Source organism: Loxodonta africana, chromosome 2 (assembly GCF_030014295.1).
Source record: "Loxodonta africana isolate mLoxAfr1 chromosome 2, mLoxAfr1.hap2, whole genome shotgun sequence".
NCBI lineage: Eukaryota > Metazoa > Chordata > Mammalia > Proboscidea > Elephantidae > Loxodonta > Loxodonta africana.
In genome coordinates, this window is record NC_087343.1 from 63,676,175 (window position 1) to 63,700,735 (window position 24,561).

Consider the following 24,561-nt stretch of genomic DNA (forward strand, 5'->3'; position numbering starts at 1 on the left):
ACATTCTAATCAATTATTACTATTACCAATGTGCCATGAGAGTTTCTTATAATGATTTATTCTTTACCATGAAGGAGATGATCATTTTCAGCTGGTGACGGACGAAGTGCTCAGTGTTTTCTCATAGTCACACAAAGATTAACATCCAGAATTAGAAACTTGGAGGGTGTTTTTTTGTTTGTTTGTTTTTCTTTTCCATCCAGTAATCTGACTACATAGAATCCTTATCACTCATCTCTGAAAGCAAACATATACCACAAAATTTTACGCACCATAGTCTCTAGCTGAAATGTATTACTGGTGGAGTAATCTTTTGTTTGTTCCTGTCTATAGGGCATCATATCAGGCTGGCATTTCTTTCACTAGCGGAGACATCGTCCAATAGTCCATCTAACGATAAGCAGTTGAAACAGCCAGTTAATGTGGTGGTGTTTTTGAACTATTGTAAAAACAAGTGTGGCTGAGCCATACCTAGTCGGCGTATTAAGGGACATGAGTGTTATAACTGAAGGAAGAGAAGAAGAAGGGAGGCACACTTACAGTGTTTTCTTTGCTTGTTTGTTTGTTTTAAAGGAACTTCTATCCTGTGGCAAGTGGGAACTGGTTGTTAAGTTCCCTTGAGTTGTTCTTCCAATTAAAATTTCTGAACTATTTTCTGTTTTTTCCCCCTTACTTGCCTGTTTTTCTCTGAAACCAAACACCTCAGTATTAGTGGAACTAACTCAGTAACAGCTAAAAGAAGTGCAGGGAGGAGACGGTAGAAAGTAAGAGTTTAAGAGAGGCAAGAAAGTCTCAAATCTTTAGCTAATCATTTTCATATGATAATGACATTTTCTTCCTTTTTTAGGGATTGTCTAAGACCTCCCTGGCTTGGGCCACCCACTTAGTCCACTGATAATGTAACCTGTCAGCAGCTTAAAGTACTCAAACTATTTTATTCCAGCAGAAGAACTACTGCGAGTGAAAATTATATTTAATTTGCGTAAGTTATAGATACACTTATATTACTGATGGCAACTTTCTTTCTCCACCATGCTATGTCTAATCAAATTTAAAAAAATAAAAGCCTAAACTATGAACTTTTATTTTCATTTTTAAATTGCAAGGTATTACTGACAAAAAATTAAGGAAAATACAACTAGAGGCTATAAAAGACAACTAACCTGTTGGTGTCCAGTTGATTCTGACTCATAGCAACCCTACAGGACAAGGTAGAACTGTCCAACAGGGTTTCCAAGGTTGTAATCTTTATGGAAGCTGACTGCCACATATTTCTCCCATGGAGCAGCTGGTGTGTTCAAACCACCGACCTTTTGGTTAGCAGGTGAACACTTTAACCACTGCACCACCAGGGCTCCTAAAAGACAACTACTCCGTTGCCATTGAGTCCATTCTGACTTAGAGCAACCCTATAAGGCACCGTAGAACTGCTCCATAGAGTTCCCAAGGAGTGCCTGGTGGATTTGAACTGCCAACATTTTTGGAGTTGTAAAATAGAAATCCAAGGGGAAAATTATATATTTAATAGGATCAATATTTCATTTAAAGAAAAATCTTTGCTGTATTATATCTAAACTTGAACTTCTGCCTTAAACAATGGCTGACTTTACTATTGAACCCAAGGGATTTGTGAACGAGATGAGTGTCTACAATTATGAGCTCTATATAAACTTTACTGGTCATATGTGTGTTTACAAATAAATTGTATTTAGTCCTCACATGAATTTAGAATCAAGCAGGGAGCTTGATATTTGTATTTTAGAATTTCTGGATAGTTTTGTGTCCCAGAGGAATAGATGAAGCTGAACCAAGGTAAGCAATAACTTCAAAACTCATCAAAAGACAAGCAGACACTGAAGAATTTAAAGTTGGCTAAAATGAGCAGAGCTCCATTATCCTGCACAATACTTAATACATTCTGTTCTTCGATGCATACACAGCCATCAAACTCAACATTTCCCCCACCACCACCAGACTAAAATTCTAATAGGATAAGAGAGATTATTATATTGGACAAAACATAAACTCCAGAAAATGCTATTCTGACTTGAGTTTCTTAGTCTCAATACATGAAGACAAGAACAACTTAAAAGACTCTAAGATGCTAAGTAAGACGGGGACTGTCCTTTCACTAAAAAGCAGCCCATCTTGCTTTCTCTACCTCTTCATTAATTTTGTTAAACACATATGTATAGGTATGTGTATATGTACATATATATACACACACAAAAATGGTGTTTTTGATATATTTATAAATAAAAAATGCTCAGCATTTCTCAAGCTGAAAGAACTGAAGAAAAAAATCAAGCCTTGAATTGCATTATTGAAGGTGAGCAAAATATTGAACAACTCAGGTAGCATCAAAGAAGATGGAAGGAATACACAGAGTCGCTATACCAAAAAGGACTGGTCAATGTTCAACCATTTCAGGAAGAAGCATATAATCAGGAACCAATGGTAACGAAGGAAGAAGTCCAAGCTGTATTGAAGGCATTAGTGAAAAACGAGGCTTCAGGAACTGACAGAATACAAATTGAGATGTTTCAAAAAGCACATGCAAGGCTGGAAGCACTCACTCGTTTATGCCAAGAAATTTGGAAGACAGCTACCTGACCAACCTACTGGAATATATTCATATTTGGACCCATTCCAAAGAAAGGTGATCCAACAGAATGTAGAAATTATCAAACCATATCAATAATATAACAACCAAGTAAAAGTTTTGCTGAAGATCTTTCAAAAACTCTTGCAGTAGTACATCCCCAGGGAGCTGCCAAAAATTCAAGCTGGATTCAGAAGAGGACGTGGAATGAGGGCTATCGCTGCTGATGTCAGACGGATCTTGGCTGAAAACAGAGAATACCAGAAAGATGTTTACCTCTGTTTTATTGACTATGCAAAGGCATTCAACTGTGTGGGTCATAACAAATTATGGACATTGTGAAGAATGGGAATTCCAGAACATTTCATTGTGCTCATACAGAACCTGTATATAGACCAAGAGGCAGACGTTTGAACAAAACAAGAGGATACTGCGTGTTTTAAAATCAGGAAAGGTGTGTATCAGGATTGTGTCCTTTTACTATACTTATTCAGTCTGCACTGGGTGGGCTGGGATACAGGCTGTATGCTGAGAAGATAATCTGAAAAGCCGGACTATACGAAGAAGAATGCAGCATCAGCATGGAGGAAGACTCATTAACAACCTGTCATGCACAGATGACATAACCTTGCTTGTGGAAAGTGAAGAAGACTTGAAGCACTTACTGAGGAAGATCAAAGACTACAGCCTTTAGTATGGATTACACCTCAACATAAAAAAAAAAAATAAAATAAAGACAATAGAAATTCTCATAACTGGACCTATAAACCACATCTTTTTAAATGGAGTAAATATTGACATTGTCAAGGATTTCATTTTACTTGACCCACAATCAACGCCCATGGAAGCAGTAGTCAAAAAAATCAAAAGACATATTGCATTGGGCAAATCTGCTGCAAAAAATCTCTTTAATGCTGAAAAGCAAAGATGTCACTTTGAGGACTAAGGTGTGCCTTACCTAAGCCATAAGTATTTTCAGTCACCTCATATACAGGTGAAAGCTGGACAATGAATAAGGAAGTCAGAATAAGAATTGAAGCATTTGAATTATGGTGTTGGAAAAGAATATTGAATATACCATGGACTGCCAAAAGAACAAACAAATCTGTCTTAGAAAAAGTATAGTCAGAAAATTCCCTAAAAGGGAGGATGGTGAGACTTCATCTCACATATTTCGGACTTGTTATCAGGAGGGGCCAGTCCCTGGAGAAAGACATCATGCTTGGTAAAGCAGAGGGTCAGTTAAAAAGAGGAAGACTCTCAAAGATGGATTGACACAGTGGTTGCAACAATGGGCTCAAACACAGCAATGATTGTGAGAATGGTGTAGGACCGGGCGGTGTTTCGTTCTGTTATTCATGGGGTCACTAAGTGTGGAATTGACTCAATAGCACCCAATAACAACTTTTATATATTAGTACATTCCATAAAGGATTTATATCAAACCAAAGAAAACATGATCAAAACAAAATAAGTTAATATATGAATTGAAACTTTGGTCTACAGAGAAAAAACTCTACCATGACTTGCTAGATAAAACCTTCTTAGGAGCTGACATCTAGGAAAGAAAAGTCTAACAAAAGAACATGTGGGCCCAGAAGAAGGAAAATGAAGTCTCAATGTTGAGTCAAGGTGCCATACTCACCCAATTTTGTCTCTTGAATGGAGGTACCTCTCAGCTTCACAAACATAGTTTGAAAAAAGCATTAAGAAACTTGAAAATAATAAATCCCAAGCACCAAATGAGCCCTGGTGCAGTGGTTAAGAACTCAGCTGCTAACCAGAAGGTCAGCGGTTTGAATCCACTAGCTATTCCTTGGAAAACCTATGGGGCAGTTCTACTCTGTCCTGTAGGGTCACAATGAGTGGGAATCGACTCAATGGCAACAGGTTTGTGGTTTTTAGGTAAGCACCAAAGGAGTAAAATGGTTCATCAACATCTACCATCACTAGTCCCAAGTCCTCCTCAGGTGCGGTGGAAGCACTGTACATGCTCCCCAAGCAGGGGCCTGTGGCCTCGGTTGTCCACCGTCCTCTCTCTTAGTCATTTCAGTCCATCATAATTGGGATGCATTTGACTGAGATATTCAAAAAAAAAATGCCTTCCTAAATTAGAAGAGCTTTGCAACTGTAAAATTAGATTGCATTTAACATGGTCCTGATATTTCTAGCATGAAATTATAGCATTTTTACAAATCAGATTAGTCCAAGTTGTTTTGTATCTTTGAAATAAGGCAAAAAGATAGGTTAGTCATACTACATTATGTCATTCTTGTCTGACCGTTGCATGGGATTTCATGCCATAGTGCTTCTAAAAAGTCCTCTTAATTGCAGTTAGGTAGAATTTAAATTCCTAGAAAGCTGCCTTGCATTTCCCTTCTTTCTAACCATGCAAGAAGGCCTGTTCGTTCCTTAATTCCTAGGCTACCACTATGTTCTCACAACTTGCCAGAAAAAAAGAAAGAAAGAAGAAGAGCTATATAATGCTTATTCACCTGGTGAGGCAAACCCTTATCGTTGTTTGGCTTGGCACTAAAAAGACTGAAAAGTATAATGGCAAGAAGGCTTTGCAATAAAACCCTACAGCAAATATTTCTAATGTAGTTTTAAACAAGAAAGATGCATTCTTCATACCACTCTTTCAGCACTCAAGAGGTAGTGTTCCATTAAGACAAGTAATAAGAACATTTATTAACTTTAACTTGTAACCAATAAATAATGGGTTTGTAATACTATTGCTCAATTATCTGCACACCAAGTTCAGGGCAGGAGGATGAGAGTCCAGGTTGGAACTCTGTGCTTAGGCTTTGATTTGAATCATTACCCCGATAAACTTTTGATGACTAGACTTCCTGGGTCTCAATTTTCATTCCTTCTTTTTCATCAAAAACAGAAGAGAGCCAGGGTCAGAGCATGTACCTCTATATCCCTGCCTTCAAAAGGTCTAAATAAGAGATGAGCTAGAGCTCAGGAAACCAAAACACACACATCTCCTTTAAAATGTCGATTATTCCCTGGCATTGGTCTGGTGCCAACTCTTGCTCTGTCCCTTCATGAAGAAAAAGACCTGCGTGTGAGAATGAGGAAAGGGGGAGTCTTTGGAGATGAAAAGGAGAAGAACTTGGCAAACCCTTTCCTCTTAGCATAATATTTCATGAACATCGAACCTGATCCAACAGGGACTCTTATAGCAGGACAAAGGGAAATAAGGTTTTCTGTCAACAAACACCTTGAGTCTCTTGCTGCAGTATTGAAAGGTGAGGTTATACATGAGAGAAAAACAACAGTTGGGGAAGTTGAGAACCAAGCACTACACTAATTGGGTCACCTGGAAAAAGCCACCTCCTTGTTCCTCTGAGTTCAACATCTTATTAATGAATCCTTCTAAGGGGCCCAGGTAAGAACAGATATATAGGGCACTCACGCTCCACGTCGGCTAAGGTTAACAACAACAACAAAATTGGCACCTCATGCAATGAGACGTAGGAAGGGTTACCTCTGCTCAGGCTCAAAAGAAAACCACCAGGACTCTCAACCTCTCCACACAGCTTTCAAACATAGGTATTACAGATCTAAAGGGGTATGAATAAGCACATTTGCATTCTTTCAAAAACCGTGACGTTGTAAGGCTCGTTTCTTTCTAGTCAAAAGTAAAAGTGAGGTGAATGCAACAACAACAACAAAAAAGGTGGTTATAATGTTGGGCGTTCAAACAGTATACACATCCTACCTATTTCAATATAAATAAATGGACGCAAGCCACAGGATTTAAGTGGAACCAAAACTGTTGCTTTATAGCAATATACGCTTATAAAAATAACAATGGTAGTTTTTTGTTTTTCCCCTAAACAAATCTTGAGGTATAAAATTAATCTTGAAGAAAGGAACCAAGACTAAAAGAGAAGAAGAAATAGTTGACATTTGCCTACTGTGACAGAGACTGTTTCTAGGGTCTTCTAATCTTACAGTTAAAGCCTATTTACATGAATTCATCTGGAAAACCCTTCTGTCAGATTCTGAGAATCACCAGATGACAAGGACCTTACTGGTGATACCTGACTCCCACCATCAGGACTAGCAAGGCGATGGCATCAAAGCTCCCACTGAGTGGTGGACTCTGGTGATGCACTTGGAAGTGGGCCACTGAGGGTTTGCAGGCATGTCACCCAGACTCCCTCTGTAGCACAGTAGAGGCTGGGGACAGTGGCTCTGGAGAGCAGAGAAGGAGAATGCATCACAGCTCCAATTCTGGAGGTATCTGGTATTGATAGGAAATGAGTGCCTGCCCAAAGTGACAAAGGATGTTGCCCACTCTTCTCTGTGACTGGTTATCAGCTAAAAAGCAGAAACCTCTGTAACGCACCAGCAGGTGATTGGGTGGTACCTTAAGGCATCAGGAAGCTTTCATTTGAGACATTATCAGAAACGTGCATTTTGATATCTATTACTGATCCTCACTGCAGCCAAAGAAATTACCTGGGAAGTGCATTTTTAAAATTAGACATATTACACTATCCAAACAAACCATGTTAGTAGGTACAAAGCCTGAAATGTGCCTCTGCTGTGCATTCACAAAGTTTCTGCTCTGAGAGAGGAACCTAGCCAACCTTAAAAAAAAAAGGTGGGGTAAAAACAAGCAATTTTGAAATACCGAGTTTTGCCTTTATAACACGTCTCCGTAATCAGCTCCTGTGCACTTTCAGTCAGAAGCTCCAACAAGAAACGCCATATGATGTCACCTGCCTAGAGACCTTGATATCTTGCACTGAACCTTAATACCAGACCAAATATCAAAGCACTAAGCAAGTTCTATGAGAGTCTGAGCACTTCATGACTCATGCGTTAGAGCCCCGTTAAATTGGTTCATTCTGGTTGACACAGTTCTTGAAGAGCTAAAATATCCCTGAACTGGGAGGTACCAACACATCTTAGTGTTTTTGTTTTTTTTTTTAAGAAAGTCAACATTCTGAGTTTTCTCTATACCTTTGTTTGGAAATTCAAAAAGACCTAAAACCAGGTGAAATGGTATTTGATGTCACAAACACAACTGTACCCTTCTCCAGGGAATATTTAAACAAAAGAAAACAAAACAACAAAAACAAATCCCAAATGTCCCTTTCCCTCTGGTTTATTGGTTAAAAATTTGCCATTCTCAAAGTTGTTGGGTTTTTTTTTTTTCTTTTTTCATGAAATGTTAGCAGTTCTAAATGTCCCCGTACTTGACTTCTTCCTTTGGGATGCTTTGTATTAACAAGTAATTTGCTATTGCATAACCGTTACTTTCTCAGACAACATTTGGTTTTACACGTTTTACTTTTCATTCTCACTTGATACCAATATTCTTATTCAAGACAAATTCGTACCTGGTAACTGTCATGGAATTTTATAAATCTGAGTTGTACAAACTGAAGGGGATATTGATTACTCACCATATCCAGGAATGCCTCCTAAAGGGGAAGTTATTCACGTGCATCATGTTCACAGATCTTCCGTCATTAATATCTTCCTGGTCTCATAGGTCACATGTAATGGTTTTCAGAGATGAATTCCAACTCTCCTGTGTGAGCAGCTACCATGGGCAATTATTGCAACAAGTATTGAATTCCAAAAAAATCCCCCCCAAAAAACAAACAGCAACAACAGAAGCCCTTCCAGGATTTGAAAAAATAAACATCACAGAGTACTGCAGGTAAGGGTCCATCCATTTAGGTTCCACTGGTTAGTCAACACGCTAATATAACCAGTTCAATTGCTAAGCCTAAATGGTGGCAAATATTGTCCTGGTAAAATCCAATAGACTTGAGTGTAAATTAATGCATCCTCCAGGGAAGGACTCTGGAATGTGGGAAAAGATGAGTTAAAAGACAGTTTCTTGTTATCCTTGTTAAAGAAGTGTTAGAAGGGAAATGGAAAACTTCAGGTTGCTTTGCCATGCTGTCCTTTAGAAACGAATGTTGCTTTTTCTTCTTTCTTAGGCACATATTCATGTGTGGTCACTTTAACGCAGTGCTCCCTTCTGAGACGTGTCGGACAAAGACCTGGGCAGAGGGGCTAGAAACCATGTATAACCAAAGCCAACTTCCTTGCCAAATCTCAGAATTGCTGGTTTTCAACTGCAAAAGTAGGAAGGCAACGAACAATTTCTGCTTTGCAGGACAGGATTACCATTCGCTACCATCATGACTTCAGAAGGTGCTGGCATGATGAAATTTACTTCTGCTGCCTAACCCCATAATAAGGCTGTCTGCTCTCTTTAAGTAAAATGACTAAGCCATTGATCCTTTCACGGCAGAATCTCCTTTAATTTGTTAATCAAAACCATGTGCGGGCTTTTCATATTTTGCCTTGGGAAGAAAATGAATTTCAAAGCTGCAAGTCAGACGTTGTCTAAGAATTTCTTCCCCGCTGTCTTCCTTTCCTCTTTTTTTTTTTTTAACACCCCCAATTCAATTCCCTAGTAAGTGTCATTCACTCTGATGCTCTGACATCTTCTGAAAGATTCTCACGCCCAAGCTATACAGACCTTGCATGCTTTTAAAACACAAAGGCAACAGGCTCCTGCTGGAGTCCCCCAGCGCCGAATTTCCAGCAGAACCTTGGGAATCTTCGCAGCAGCCTTGCCTGCCCTGGGCTGTGCCTCCCCAGCTCTGAGCAGCTCAGGACACTTGCAGCCTCCGTGGTACTATGTACATTAACTCTGCAGCAGCCCGGCGGTGCGGCTGCAGGACTGCTGCCTGACAGGGGATGTGCTGGCGTCAAGGGGGCCCTCTAGGTGGGTTCCCAGACACTGCAGAGCCGGCGCACTCCTTGCTAGCCTCCAAGACAGAGCAAGCAAAACGGGTTAAAGGAAAAGCTCGCCTTTGACCGAGCAGATTTCTTTGCTGGTAAGTAATTACCGGACAAGAAAAGAGAAACAGTAAGAAACCTGTAAATAACCTCACAGGGGAAACGACACCTTGAACAAATAGATATTATTACAGAGCGAGGTTGGTTTTTTTTTTTTTCCGTTCTTGCCCAAAGAAAAGAAAGGGAATAAAAGAAGTCCAGAGAAAATTTGCAAAGGACAGGATTTAGTTAATTTAACTTCTTAAAGACAAAACAAAAATATTAGGGTAGGGAGGACTTGCTTACTTGATGACCTCTGACCATTTGACTACAGATGACCAAAAGGTGGTATTTGGACAGGAAATTCTGGGGAGCCAGGTCTGCAGAAGCAGTTACACTTCAGTTGGAATTGCGTATGCCGTAAAGCGGCTTCTTTGATCAGGGGGTGTGTAGATTTGTGGAGTGATGAGATAAAACATCGCAGTGCCTACAGTTGATACTTTACATTTCCTCAAGTCTGCCTCTTTGTTGTAAAATTCTGTTCCATAATCCCCTGAAAGCGCCCCATCACTGTTGATGCCATTTTGGAGCAAGAATAAAATAGTAAACTCTTCTAATAGTAGGTTGGCACTTACATGGTGTTTGTTTGAAATCAGTGGGAGAATGGACTTTACAGTAGCAGTGTACTCAATATTAATGTATCACTTTTAACTTAGGTATTTAAAGGCTCTCCTATAAATTGCTGAATAGTGAATGGAATATTGGCAACATCTAATATATCATGCTATTATCTTTAGGATTTCCCCAGTGAGGCCATGTCATTGCAGAAAAAAAAAAAAATTATCCATGGTTTTGGGGGAGGGGGGAAGCATTTCCCACAAGTTCAAAATCAGGTATAAAAAAATTATTTGTTTTTGAAAATGGCCATGATTTGGGGAGTTTTCATTTTGATCCGAGGTTGGTCCCAGTGGAAATATTCCTGGGAGGGGGAAGAACTGGGTGATTCTTTTAAAATCGGTTTGAACTTATAGGTTCAGAAAAATGGTACTGCAGCATAAAAGGAGACCACTTTTGGGGTTCCCCGCAGTGTTCTCCTGACCTCTTTTTTCCCTAAATGGCATAAATCTCTCCCATAAGGTCATGTGTGATCTGACCCAGAAAACTTCAGTCTGAATTGTTTTTTTAACAAGCTTTGAATGCTTTACATCAAGGACCATGTATAATTCAAATTAGATATTTAAATGAAAATAATAATAACTAAGAACACTTACAAAGACACAGGCCTTCTTTATGTTATTATCTCATTTAATACTCATATTATTAAAAAAAAAAAACGTCGTTGTCGAGTTGATTCCAACTCTTAGTGACCCTGTAGGTCGGAGTAGAACTGCCCCATACGGTTTCCAAGGAGCACCTGGTGAATTCAAACAGCCAACCTTTCGGTTAGCAGCCTAGACTCTTAACCACAACACCACTGGGGTTTCCACTCACATTATTAGGTAAGGAGTATTAGTATCCACATTCTACAGATGAGGAAATTGAGGAACTGAGATGCTAAGTAACTTGCCAGAGATCAAACATCTAGCAGGAATCAGGATTTGGACCAAGGAAGTCTGGCTGCAGAGCATGCACATATCATCACTGCAGTCTTGTGCCTCTATAATGATAATATCACACTGAATTAGTATTATGCTTCCTAAAAAATATTTTTACATGTATTATATAAGCACCAAAGAATCATGCTGAGAAATGTAAGTTATTTTGCCAATTTTGGGGATTAATCTCCAGAAGAATAGTAATTGCTCATTGTCATACATCATCTTAGCAGTAGGTCTGGAACAGAATTCAGGTCCTTTGAATCTGTCTAAATATTCTATCACGATGATGATGGCGATGATGAACACTATTTCAAAACCAACATTAAGTCATTAAGGTATAAAAATGAGCCTGTGACCATGGAAAGTAGTAAATACAAAGATAGAAAATGATGTAGAACTGTATTTTCCCTTTTTTAAAAATGTCATTTATTTGAAATGTTCTGCATTTTTTAATTTAGTCTATTCCACTCTGTTCATATACCAAAGAGAAGACAAAAAATCCTCCCAACTGGACCAATAAAGCGATATCATGATGAACAGAGAGAATACTGAAGCAGTCAAGAATTTCATATTACTTGAATCCACAGTTAATACCCATGGAAGCAGCAGTCAAGAAATCAAAAGATGCATTGCATTGGGCAAATCTGTTTCAAAAGTCCTCTTTAAAGTGTTGAAAAGCAAAGATGCTACTTTGAGGACTAAGGTGAATCTGACCCAAGCCATGATATTTTCAGTTGCCTCATATACATGCAAAAGATGGACAATGCATAAGAAAGACCAAAGAAGAATTGATGCCTTTGAATTATGAGGCTGGCAAAGAATATTAAATATGCCATGGTCTGCCAGAAGAATAAAAAAAATCTATCTTAAAAGAAGTACAGCCAGTGCTCCTTGGAAATGAAGATGGCAAGTCTTTGTCTCATGTACTTTGGCCATGTAATCAAGAGGGATCAGTCCCTGGAGAAGGATATTATACTTGGTAAAGTAGAAGGTCAATGAAAAAGAGGAAGACCCTCAATGAGATGGATGGCACACATTGTCTGCAACAATGGGCTTAAGTATAAGAAGGATTGCAAGGATGGCACAGGGCCCAGCAGTGTTTCGTTCTCCTGTACACAGGGCTGCTAAAAGTCAGAACCAACTGGACAGCACCTAACAATAACAACAACATATACCACAGTACTGCTGGTGGGTGATAGCTGAATATCTGACTTTCTCTAAATGATCACAGAGCTTAACACTCTGTATTTGTTGGCTATGATTTCATTTGAGGGCAATGATATAAGCAAAGCAATTGGCAAATGAAAGAACACAAATGATTTAATCATCAGATAACTAAAGGAGATTTAAAATTAAAATATATTCAAGCTAAGAAGAGATTTCAACTGAATATTTTTAAAGTGAACATTTCTTTGCTTTCAATTTTTATTTTTATATATGCAACTATCTAGAATAAAGTATAACAAATTAGGATGAAAGGAAACACAACTAAGAAGCTATGGTAAATAGAAGAAAAACCAAATTTCTGCTTGAAGAATAACAAAAAAAAAGTAATTTATTTCACAGTTTAGGGAACCAAGAATACACTTAATAAACAAACCTAAATTGACTATTTTTAGAGACTCAAGTCAACAGACATAAAAGAATCAGTATGCTTAGAGAATAGAAATAGTTTATTTTCAGCACTTTTTTCATGTCTATCAGAAAAAGGGTCTTAAGAGCTATGACAGTTATGTTACAACTAAGAACTTAATAGCTCACAAATGTGTGGCCTTCATGAAATAACATTTGGGCAGAACTGGTGGTACAGTAGTTAAAGTGCTGTTTGAACCCACCAGCTGTTCCACTGGAGAAAGATGTGGCAGTCTGCTTCAGTAAAGATTTACAGCCTAGGAAACCCTATGGGACAGTTCTTCGCTATCCTGCAAGGTCGCTGTGTATCAGAATCAACCCAGCGACAGTGGAATAAGTTTATAATTTTGAAATAAGTTCTCAAGATTCAATTTTTTTACTCTGCTAAAAGGTAATCATTTGTTTATGGAACTGCAGAGAAATACCAGTTGTAACCATAAAAGGGCTCAAGTGTTCCATCATTTCAATCAATAAAGGGGCGATAATTATAAGCAGGGACCCAGGCTGGCACAACCTCAGTGAGTTCCCGACAGCCAGGAGGTAGCCTCAGTTCTACCAGCACAAACGCTTTTTGTTGTTGTTATTTTTCAATCCCACAGCAAGTACAAGCAGTCATTAGTTTTTCAGGAATGCAGTCACATTAACCACTCTCATATAAGACAGATGTAAAAAACAACTGGGTGTCAGCTTGTTGTTAAAGTGAGAAATACAACCTTGGAGCAAACCAAAGTACGCACTGTACTCCACATGTACACCAAGGCATGGCTTGGTGTACCCAGAACCAGAGAAAGAAGTTTATTAGCTGACAGTGTCCGTGTGTCTGGAAGCTCTAATAATTGAAGTCCTTTTTGGCCATGGCTAGAGGTTACACTCTCAAGGGTGGGGGTTTCCAAACTCAGTTCCTGAGAACCCTGTGATTTTACAAAGATGCTTCAGTACTAGACAGAGGGGAGGCAAGGTACACTGTGCTGTTTCAACCACAGCCTGTCCGCTTTACCCTGTTTCATCTCAAGGTTTGATTTGAAAAAAGAGAGCCTGGTTAGTAAAAAAAAGTTTACAAAAAGGTAACACTAAGAGTACAGAACGAATGCTTTCTAGGCAAATTCTTACTCCCTTGTATTATCAGTTTCACGACTTCATGCTCTTCAATTCCTTTCAATTAACATGCTTTCTTCACAATGAGTGTAATACAAATGATTGAATTATGCCTTTACAGTAATATAATCATAACCTAATAAAGCCACATCCTAGTTTCTGAACCTAGGTGTTTCTAACTCTTTAGTCAATCGTCACTTATCCCTTACGGTGGGTGGGATGATTTATCTCATTGATTTTTCTCCGCTGAGTTTTCACTTTCAGAATGTAACTTTAATTTCAAGTGTTAAATCATATCTTTCTGTCATTACCACATTCTACTATAAACAATAGGTAATATCAATGATTCTTTCTTAAAAATATATTTTCAAACAGCATTGCTGTCAAGTTGATTGCTACTCATAGTGACCCTAAAGGACAGAGTAGAACTGTCCCATAGGGTTTCCAAGGAGCAGCTGGTGGATTCAAACTGCCTACCTTTTCGTTAGCAGCCAAGCTCTTAACCACTGCACCATGAGGCTCCAAAAATATATTTACCTTTTTATTAAAACTTCTGTAAATTTAGACATGAAACGACAAAGACCTAGAATGTGATCTTTTGTGACTCTTACATGAATGCTAATCACAGGTTAAGATATTTGTGGAAAGTAGTCCGTTCTTTGAAGAGACTGGGTGACTTTTTTCTTTTAGTTGTCAAAAACATTTGTTCCTTCTCATCTATAAACTCGGTTTTTTTTTTTAAATATATATACAAATGCTACTATATAACTTTTTAAACACATTCTATATATTAATAGCATAAATAATGGAAGCTATAGTCACTTGGAGATATATATATTTTAAATTCAACAATGGAATTTACATATACTCTTATACATATGTCCTGTATATGTATATGCATACGTGTGTGTGTGTATATATATATATATATATATTCATGTCCATACTTTGGTTCTTTTTTATGGCTTATATCATCAATTAATAAATAGGTGAGAGTGGCATTCCCATATTTAGAATGAGACCCAAGATAACTGTACCAGCCCCCTCCCCCACCATTGCCCTCACCCCCCCCCCCCAATGGAGAAAAGACCATTTGACACCAAAACCTCTCTCCCATGCTTACAGAAAACCAAGCCCTCCGGGAAGGAACTGTGTCTTCCTCTGTGTATTTATAACACTGAAAACATTACTGGCACTCAGTAAATGTTAACTAATAACCATGTTGATAGTGATGACTTCCCACTTCTGGCAAGTTCTTGCAAAGTCTGAAAGCATGCTCTGTTCAGCACATTTATAACTGAAATAAGAGGTGCCCTTCATGAAGCCATGGTTTCAACTGCTAAGAGTCAGGGAATTGTGTCATGTTTTGGCAAGTTGCTTGTATATTCAATTTCTATATATTCATATAACGAAGGACAAAACAACCAACTGGAAAGCTAAAAAGATACCTAAAACCAACAGATACTTTGTTGAAAATTTCCACAATTTCTGTAATGTAACAAGGAATTTTGGATCATATAGCCTAAGCTTAAATCTTCTAATCTTAAACTAAAAATACATTTGTAGAAAAAACTATTCCTATCATTAAAACAATACATTTCATAATTGGAATACTTAGAATACCTATAAAATTCCATTTTTAATAGTTTCAAGGTAGAAGTATTAAAGTACCTAATGATAAAAAACAAAGTAAGCGCTTAATATTTTATTATTCAAAAATTGGATGTGGAAAAATCCATATCAAATTTGACAAGGAAAAAGTCAAATTTACATTCTGTCTTGGAGTCTCAAGACTTGGGCCCTTAATTCCAGGTCCTTCCTTTTAATTTTGATCTGCTTCCATTAAGATTACAGCCAAGAAAACCCTGTGGAACAGCTCTACTCTGTAACACATAGGGTCTCCATGAGTCGGAATCGACACAATGAAGACTAACAACAAAAACTGATAGTAATTACCTCTGAAATAAGGAAGTGGAAGTGGGAAGCATTCAAAAGGAATTTTCACATTTTACTTGACATATTTTTGAATCAATGAATCTTTTAAATGGGAATATATTTTTGTATTATTTATACAATTAAAATAGCAGTAACAAGAAAAATATATTTAGTTCTTATTAAAGAATAGTCATTTGTAGTTAACATCTATATATTAGAATATCAAACCCACATTTTTAAATATTGGCCAGATAGAATCTCTGATAGACTTGAAAAATCTAACATCAAACCTCAAAGCTGAATGGTCAGATCGAAATTATATATATATTTATATATTCAAGGCTTCCAACATTCCACTATTATTCACTAAATTCTTAAAAGTTCAGTAAAGTCTTAAAAATAGAAATGAACACTGATTTATTATTTTTCCTTGTCCACATAAACACAGTAGCTGGGGCCAGAAGCAGTATTCATTCCGAGTTAGAACTACCCACATTGTAGTAATATCTACTTGAAAAATCGGACCAAACATCCTGGTAATATTATATGTTTTCTACTTCTGGTCAAATCTGTGGATGTCTGCAAATACCTAGATTTTGTCCTGATGTTCCCCCTCCTTCAATATGGACAGAAGATCCTGGGCATACACGTGCTTTACACAACTATACCCAGAATAGCTCAGGCCAAGAGTGATGCTATTCTAAACAGCACCAAGAGAGGTGTTGTAGAAAGGCATAGTTGTCCTTCCTGGCATCAACTTTAGCAGATGAGATGCATCCAAAACAGCTTTTCCCTCATCAATAATTTAATACCCTTAATGACACTTTTTCCATCACTCATGCTCCCAGCTAAAAAGTAACATAATAATTATTAATCTTTTCTACCTGGAACATGGCCAATTTTTATACCATTTTAAAATTAAGGATATCAAAATCTGTTGTTGTTAGGTGCCATTGGGTTGATTCCAGCTCATAGCGACCCTATGCACAACAGAGTGAAACACCCCCCGGTCCTGCACCATCCTTGAAATTATTGCTATGCTTGAGCCCGTTGTTGCAGCCACTGTGTCAATCCATCTTGTTGAGGGTCTTCCTCTTTTTCACTGACCCTCTACTTTACCAAGCATGGTGTCCTTCTCCAGGGACTGATCCCTCCTGATAACATGTCCAAAGTATACGAGACATAGTCTCACCATACTTGCTTCTAATAAGCATTCTGGTTGTACTTCTTCCAAGATAGATTTGTTGGTTCTTTTGGCAGTTCATGGTATATTCAATATTTTTCACCAACACCACAATTCAGTAATGTCAATAGATTACATTCCCTTTGGTTTATGATTGCTTGAAGCAAAAGGAGACCCATATTTTTTTCAAGAATGTTCATTCTGACACTTTTGCAATCTGTTTGTAAAATCTGAACTTTATCACACATAGCTTCTTCACTAGATGCAACAATATTTAGAGATTCTTTTCAAAAGTGAAGTTTAATGTTTCATTTAGAAAGCCAAAAAGTTCATCATGAAAAATATACAGAAAAACACAAAGAAAAAACAGACCATCCATAATCTTAGTCCTAAAAAAGCACATCAGTATATTCCTTCCAGTCTTTTTTTTCCCTCCTAGGAATAGTGGCTTACCACTTATTTTTTATGATCTTAAGACTATTTAATTGGACTCTGAATTTGGTGAAAAGCACTACCTGAGAAAGAGCTTTCTTATTTGCCAGATGGCACAGAGTAAAGAAATTAACCAAATCTTTCTATTCTTAAACATTTATTAGGGTGAACAGTTCAGTCAGATGTAGTTTACGGAGGTGACTGTTGTCCTTAAAAGCCCTTGTGATGCATTTTTACTGGTGGATAATCTCAAGAGGATAATCCTTCAGACTCTTTTGTTTTTAACTTCTTAATTTTGACCCATCTTTGAGCTTGCTAATACATTTCTTTTAAAAAAGTGTATAAGATACTTGTATATCTACTATAGTAGCAGTATATACCAAAAACCAAAACCAAACCTGTTGCCGTCAAGTCGATTCCAGCTTAGAGCAACCCTGCAAGACAGAGTAGAACTGCCCCATAGAGTTTCCAAGGAGCACCTGGTGGGTTTGAACTGCCGACCTTTCAGTTAGGAGCCATAACTCTTAACCACTACTCCACCAGAGCAGTATAGAGTAGATAAATTTTCTGGGTCCAGGTAAATATATAATAAATTCTTTTTATTTATTTTTAAATTGTAATAGGATGGATGGTCTACCATCTATATTTTCAGTCAAATCTACCGGTTCTTTGTTATTCTACACATAAAATCACTGTTAGTCCTGAGTTTTAGTGCGTGTGTATGTGTTTTCTGTTGGGAATTTGGGGGGTATATTGTACAGCCATTTTAATAAGAAGTTCAAAAGGCTACATCACAGGCTGTATCAAAAGCTGCAAGTCAGATGACATTTAAAATTCAAAGGGCCCATTAACACTTTCAATGCGCGCGCACACACACACACACACACACCCCATTGGCAGTCAACAGAATTAAGTAAAAGCAAGTATGCCTATATGATATTTACAAAGATATATACATGTGCATACACACACACTGCTGTTTGACATCTTGTATTTACCCTGTGGGTACATTACTCCCTGCTTTTTTTTTTTTATAAGTTACTTACCGATTATCACTAGAATGTAAATTCCATAGGGGCAGGTTTTTTTGTTTTTTTTTTTGTCCTGAGTTTTCCAAATCAAACAAGGCCCAGTTATACGTGTTTCTGTGAATTTGAGTCTTACAATAACTCTATAACTGAATTCCCTCCTTTTTTACAGGAGTTAGGTTGAGTCTGTTTCTTTTTATCTTGACTAGAAGAGTCACCACATAAAATCTGTTTTGCTATTCATAAATTCTTCCCTCTAAAAACAAAGCAATTTAAATCAATGCTATATTGTAATATTGGATAGCCACAGTGAATGAACTTGACATTGAATTGGTGGTTAGTTGCTTACGAGGCTTAAATTAACCCAGACAGGAGTTAACTCATGAATCTACATCCGCATCCAGATGTTCTGGAGAGAGTGTCCTTTTATTATGACTAACGTCTATTACACAGCCAGTCAACATATCAGCTTCTTATTTTTCTCAAACCCCTTTCATCATTTCCTTCACAGAATATCAATTTGCTTTATGTAAGGAGGCTAGAGGGAGACATAAAGAGAGAGAGATTAAGGAAGGAGGGAAATACTGCACTTTTTATTAGCATTATGGAGTAGGTGAATATATTATTCAAAAGGCAGAATTTCTTTTTAGGGGAAAAAAAGAATATTCATTTAATAATTTTAAATAATTATTTAAAATTAAAAAAAAACATTAAAATGCATTAAAACCAGAGCCTAATATATTAGAATAATTAATGGTTTCAAAGCCACTATGATATAATTAAGTAAAACCTTCTTTTTGCACGAAAATAAATTTTAGGCTAGTTATTAAATCCTAGTCGCCCACTATAAACAAATACTATCTCCTTCCCTCAGCATTTTACACTCTCTGCCCTGCTATTAGTAATTCTCTGACTTGCGGGTGATTCCATAATGCTGATCAATTGAAACTGCCAACTGATTGACAATTCCACCCCTGCAATAATCACTACAGACTCTACCGGTCAATTAGTAGGTGCAAAATGGCAAACTATAAACAACACATATCCAAAATGGACAAGACAGAAAAGCACTGATGTGAATTCTAATTGTCTAGCTACATATCTTATACTTTTCTCCATGGGAAGCACATTACGAGTGGGAAAGAATTCAATGTGGAATACAACGTGTTTTGAGCCATTGCTCTTAGTTTCAAGGTTTGTGAAAACGGACGAAGACACAGAAGAGCTATAAATTTTTCCACATAATAATTTCAAATAACAAAGCTGATCAAATAGTAAATTGCCCTTCAGGTTTTCTCCTCTTTTCTCACCGATCCTTTCCTTTTAGTTGGGTGAGTAAACAGGAGCAAAAATAAAACTCTAGAAGTGGGCAGGTCAGGATCAGGATCTTTGTTACCAGGACCCTCAGCAAGATTCCTTAATTTTTGAAATTCCCATCTCACTTTTAAAAGAATGGGAGTTACACATTTTATACAGATATCAAGAACAAAGTTAGTAAGAATATAAGCTTCTCGTGTCTTCCTTGCTCTCTCCAGTAACTACTCACCGATTAGTGGCATCAGGCATTTGAGATGAGGCTGCAACTGTGTGTTGGGGTTTGAATATTTTTGTTCTGAATGGAGAAGGCTAAGCAGGTGTTGCAGCCCTGAATCTCTGTTAAGTCTCCCCATAGCTTCTAGCTCTAGTGAGCAGGAAAAAAAAAAGAGCAGGAGGCAGTCCTAAACTCCCCAATCCCAAGAAGTCAGAGGGAAGAAGAGATGAAGACACAGGAATGTCAAAGACAGTGGAGTGGGACAGAGGAGACCACTGTCAATATTAAATTCCCCATTCTCCTCAATGACTGACTGCTTTCTACAACTTTGATGCATGGTCTGTTTTGGTTGGGCTCCTTCTGCTGGGGCATAGGTGTTTAAAAGATCAGAATAAAATTTGCTGAAAGTATAAATATCTTTCCTTGGTTTTCCTCTCATATATTAGAGGAAAATAGAAAAAATACGCAAGGAGACATACAAATGTAATATAGTATTGTTAGGACATTTTTAAAAAACGATATTTGTAAACAGGTATCGATATTGTAGCTGATATTGAAAAATAAGGGCATGTGATATGTGTTAAAACACATTTTATTTTGGTTTTCCACTGTCCCTTTAAACTTTTATTTATGGACAAATCTTGGGACTTTGCTGGCAACTCTTAGGTAATAGAAAGCTTTACATTCATTAAATCAGCTCAGATTCTATTTGGAAATCAAAATGTCCATCCCCAACTGTCATCTAAAACTCCAAACTTGATTTAACTCATCTCTTCTTCCCCTGCCCTGCTGGGCCCACTGTGGACTGGCTGCTTGCAGTGGGGAAGTGAATGGGGCAGGAGGGAGGGTTTCCCTTCCATCTTCCTTGCTATCCTGACTTGCCAGCTGCTGGTACTGACTGCTCTGGGGTTGGGGAGCATGGAAAGAAGCTACAAAAGAAGGAGAGGGGGTTCTTTCTGGAATTGGCCTTCTCCTAAGATGGCATCTCACACTGGGGGCCTGGCAAGCACTTTCATGGGTTCATCAGAGGCAACCCTGCTGGACCTCTCTGGCTGCAACTTCTGTGACTCAGGCAGAGCCCTGAACCTGAAGGGCTGCACATTAAACAGCCCCCCACCAAGCCCTGAGTTTTCTAGTGGTCCAATCTTTACAGACTCTTGCTGTTGGAGTCCAAGTGCATTTTCCAGATGGCCCTCTCTGGAAGGACATAAGCTGGCTCAAGGCCAGCTCTCGCTAGTGTAGTGCACATCTGGTCCATGGGAAAAAAATTCCATCATTGCAGCCTCTTTCTCTGGGCCTAAAGTGAATGGCTAACTGCAGCTCTCTTTAAGGGGGAAAGGACTCACATCATTGTTCAGCTCTCTTAAAACAATAGTTTCATAAATTACCGTATTTTATGCAAATAATGTGCACTCCATGTTCTTTTGCCAAGAGAATGACTACAGAGAGTTTACGAAAATACCTCACAGGGTAGGGTACAGTTGGCAAGAAAAACGTAGACTTGCGCATTACCTGTGTAAAGATATAACAGACGTTTCCTGTTTACTCTCTGAACTCTTTAAAAGATTCAGTCTGAGTCAAGCATTCCTGTGCCATGAAATTGATTCCTAGACTTTATTCTGAAAATTGGCAGTCAGGACCTGGGCTTCACTGTGGGATGAAACGTCTATTGTATCTCATTGCCACTGTTTAAAGTACCATTTTAACAACTGTCACCATGTGGTTAACAGCATGGTTCCTTTACCATTGTTGGTTATCTGCCTACCTTTCTTCCTTACTGGTAGAAATCCAATTATTTTTTCCGTTCTTTTTGAAGCAACTAAGTACTTATAGAAGGTGACTCCATCTCCAGCTCAGGGGTAAATCCTGATAAATCTAATCCCATTTGCTGACCAGTGATTTGTTTATATCATGAGACCAAATCTGGCCAGTGATGTATAAACAGAAGTCTGCTGAAAAGACGTATGGAAGAAGCACTTCACAAAAAGAAAAGTACAAGGAAGAAAGGATGCATTTTCTGCCTTTGGGGCTTGTGCCTGGCTATAGCCAGCCATCTTATGATATTGAAGACAGTCTAAAAATAGACACTGTATTAGGATGGCAAAGCAGAACGGTGAGAATAATCTGAATGTGTCTTTGAGCCTTTTCATAATCAGCCCTGGAATAGTCTATCGGGAAACTTTATGTTGTAAGACAATACATTTTCTTTTTGTTGTTGTTATTGATGTTGTTAAGCCATTGGGTTGGGGACTCCAATCTTATTAGCCAAAAACATCTTAAAGGATACATTTCACCGTGAATTATTTACTACAGTCCAAACAAGGACACTTCTCAATAGGTAATCAAGGTCAACTACAGAGGAAAAATTTTTTTTTTTTTTTTTTTCTCTTTCTGGTGGGTGGACTCATCTGCCACAAAAAGCACTTTCTAAAAATCAGATGTTTAAGTTATTTTTTCAAAATTGCAATTGCTATTATTGAATGGAAACAACAGTTGTGATGGCACCTGGGATGACAAATGTAAATAAAAACAAACAAAAGCTATGTCTAATTTGCAAGCCTATCATTTATCAGTAGGCTTGGATAGCTCATGGAGTCCAAGGGGAGACAGAAGAGGTTTCTAATATTACATGATATTGTCAATATCCAGAATAATGATCACATGCCAACCTTAGAAAGTCAGACAGTAAAGAGTGCATCAAAAACTCCTTGGAAATCGAATCATACTTCATACTAAATTCCATTTAGAGAATTAAGCGAGGACCTATTCTACTATTCCATACTATGATTGTGGGTGTGCTTATAGTAAATTACTTCCAGAGAAACACTAGGTGACTAATCTGTGACAGCGATATGTTTACAGACTAACTCATTCGTAAGAACAGCAGAATAATGAGCTAATTTGTAAAGTACCAGATGGAATTTACTGAAAGGTGGTGGCCTAAGCTATCATAATTATCCTTTATACTCCAAGAAGATATTTCTAGTAATCTTGCTACCCATGTCTTTGCCTTTGGATAAACGGGCCAAGATCTAACTAATCTCCGCTCCCCCTGCCCCCCCCACCCCCCACCCCCCCCGTGAAGGCAGGCCTCTGTTTGTTGTTGTTGTTGCTAACATGCCTGTTACTGGGAGAACCTCCCCAGTATGCAAACCCAAAAACCCAGCCCATTGCCATTCAGTCAATTTTGACAGTTCTGCTTTTTTGACACATCTCTCTGAATGGCATTTGGTTTGCTCTGAATGGCATCCTATAATGAAATAAAAAAAAAAATTAATCTTAACTATTCTCTAGCTAATGATATTTGTATTTTTTGTTTTTAATGTTGTTTCTTTAATAGTTCAAAGAAAAAATGAGGTACAATTACCTTTATACTTAGATTGGTTTTTTCCCCCTTTATGTTTGCATGTTTCAGTTTACTGAAGTAGATACCGTATCCTAAGCACTTTTTGATATTGCCCCTTCCTATTTTTCTCCCCATTCACAAGTCAATCCAAGGATAACTTTGGCCCACTTTAATCTCCAACTAGGAATCCCTAGGTGGTACAAAGGGTTAAACTCTTCACTACTAGCCGAAAGACTGGCAGTTCAAGCCCACTCAGAGGCTCTTTGGCAGACGGTCCTGGTGACCTGCTTCTGAAGGGTCAGAGCTTTGAAAACCCCAGGGAGCAGTTCTACTCTGCACACATGGGGTCACCATGAGTCAGAATTGACATCAACTAACAACAACAAATCTCCAACTAAAGTTTGAGATTGATAAACCTAAACCCCATTTCCTGGTGGCTTTTGCATTACATTTCCTCTGAGCATCAAGTGTAAACTAGCTAAACCGTCCCATTAGGTTAATGGTGGAGGGCTGGAAGTTTTTTTTTTTTTTTTTTTTTTTTAATAAAGTATGGCTTGGTGGAAGGAGCACAGGAGTTTGGTAGCATCAGACAGACCTGGGATCTCTTACCACTTCATCTACCTTGGGTTTATTACCCAACTTTCACTGACAATGATATATAGCTCTCAGACTTGTTTGGGTTTAGATAAGAAAGTATAGGATAAACACATAGCATATGGAAGAGCTCAATAAATATTTGTTTCCTTTGCTTTCCTCAAGTGTTTTCCATCTAACCTGCTGACTCCAATGGTCCAAAAAAAAAAAAAAAAAAACCAAACCCATTGCCATCAAGTCGATTCTAACTCACAGTGATACTATAGGACAGAGTAGAACTGCCCCATATGGTTTCCAAGGCTGTAAACCTTTACACCTTTCACCATACTTGTTCAGTCTGTATGCTGAGCAAATAATCTGAGAAGTTAGACATTTGAAGAAGAACATGGCATCAGGATTGGAAGAAGACTCATTAATGACTGCAATATGCAGATGACACAACCTTGCTTGCTGAAACCAGAGAGGACTTGAAACATTTGCTGATGAAAATCAAAGACTGTAGCCTTCAGTATGTATTACAACTCAACTTAAAGAAAACAAAAATCCTCACAACTGAGCCCATAAGCCACATAATGATAAATGGAGAAAAGACTGAAACTGTCAAGGATTTTTTTTCCTTGGGTCCACAATCAATAGCTATGGAAGCAGCAGTCAAGAAAACAAACGAAGTATGGCATTGGGCAAATCTGCTGCAAAAGACCTCTTCGAAGTGTTGAAAAGCAAAGATGTCACACTGAGGGCTGAAGTGTGCCTGACCCAA

General features: G+C 38.0%; 1 protein-coding gene and 1 long non-coding RNA gene across 6 annotated transcripts in view; both read right to left on the reverse strand.

Annotated features, from left to right (window-relative positions):
• The window catches only part of PDE4D (phosphodiesterase 4D), a 1,416,439-nt gene that overhangs the window by 663,063 nt on the left and 728,815 nt on the right, over nt 1–24,561 (reverse strand). The window lies entirely within an intron of this gene.
• LOC135228223 (uncharacterized) lies at nt 18,377–22,917 on the reverse strand. Its single transcript, XR_010318581.1, has 2 exons — nt 18,680–22,917; nt 18,377–18,586 (listed from the first exon to the last, which is right to left on the reverse strand). It is a non-coding gene; the product is annotated as an uncharacterized LOC135228223 (long non-coding RNA).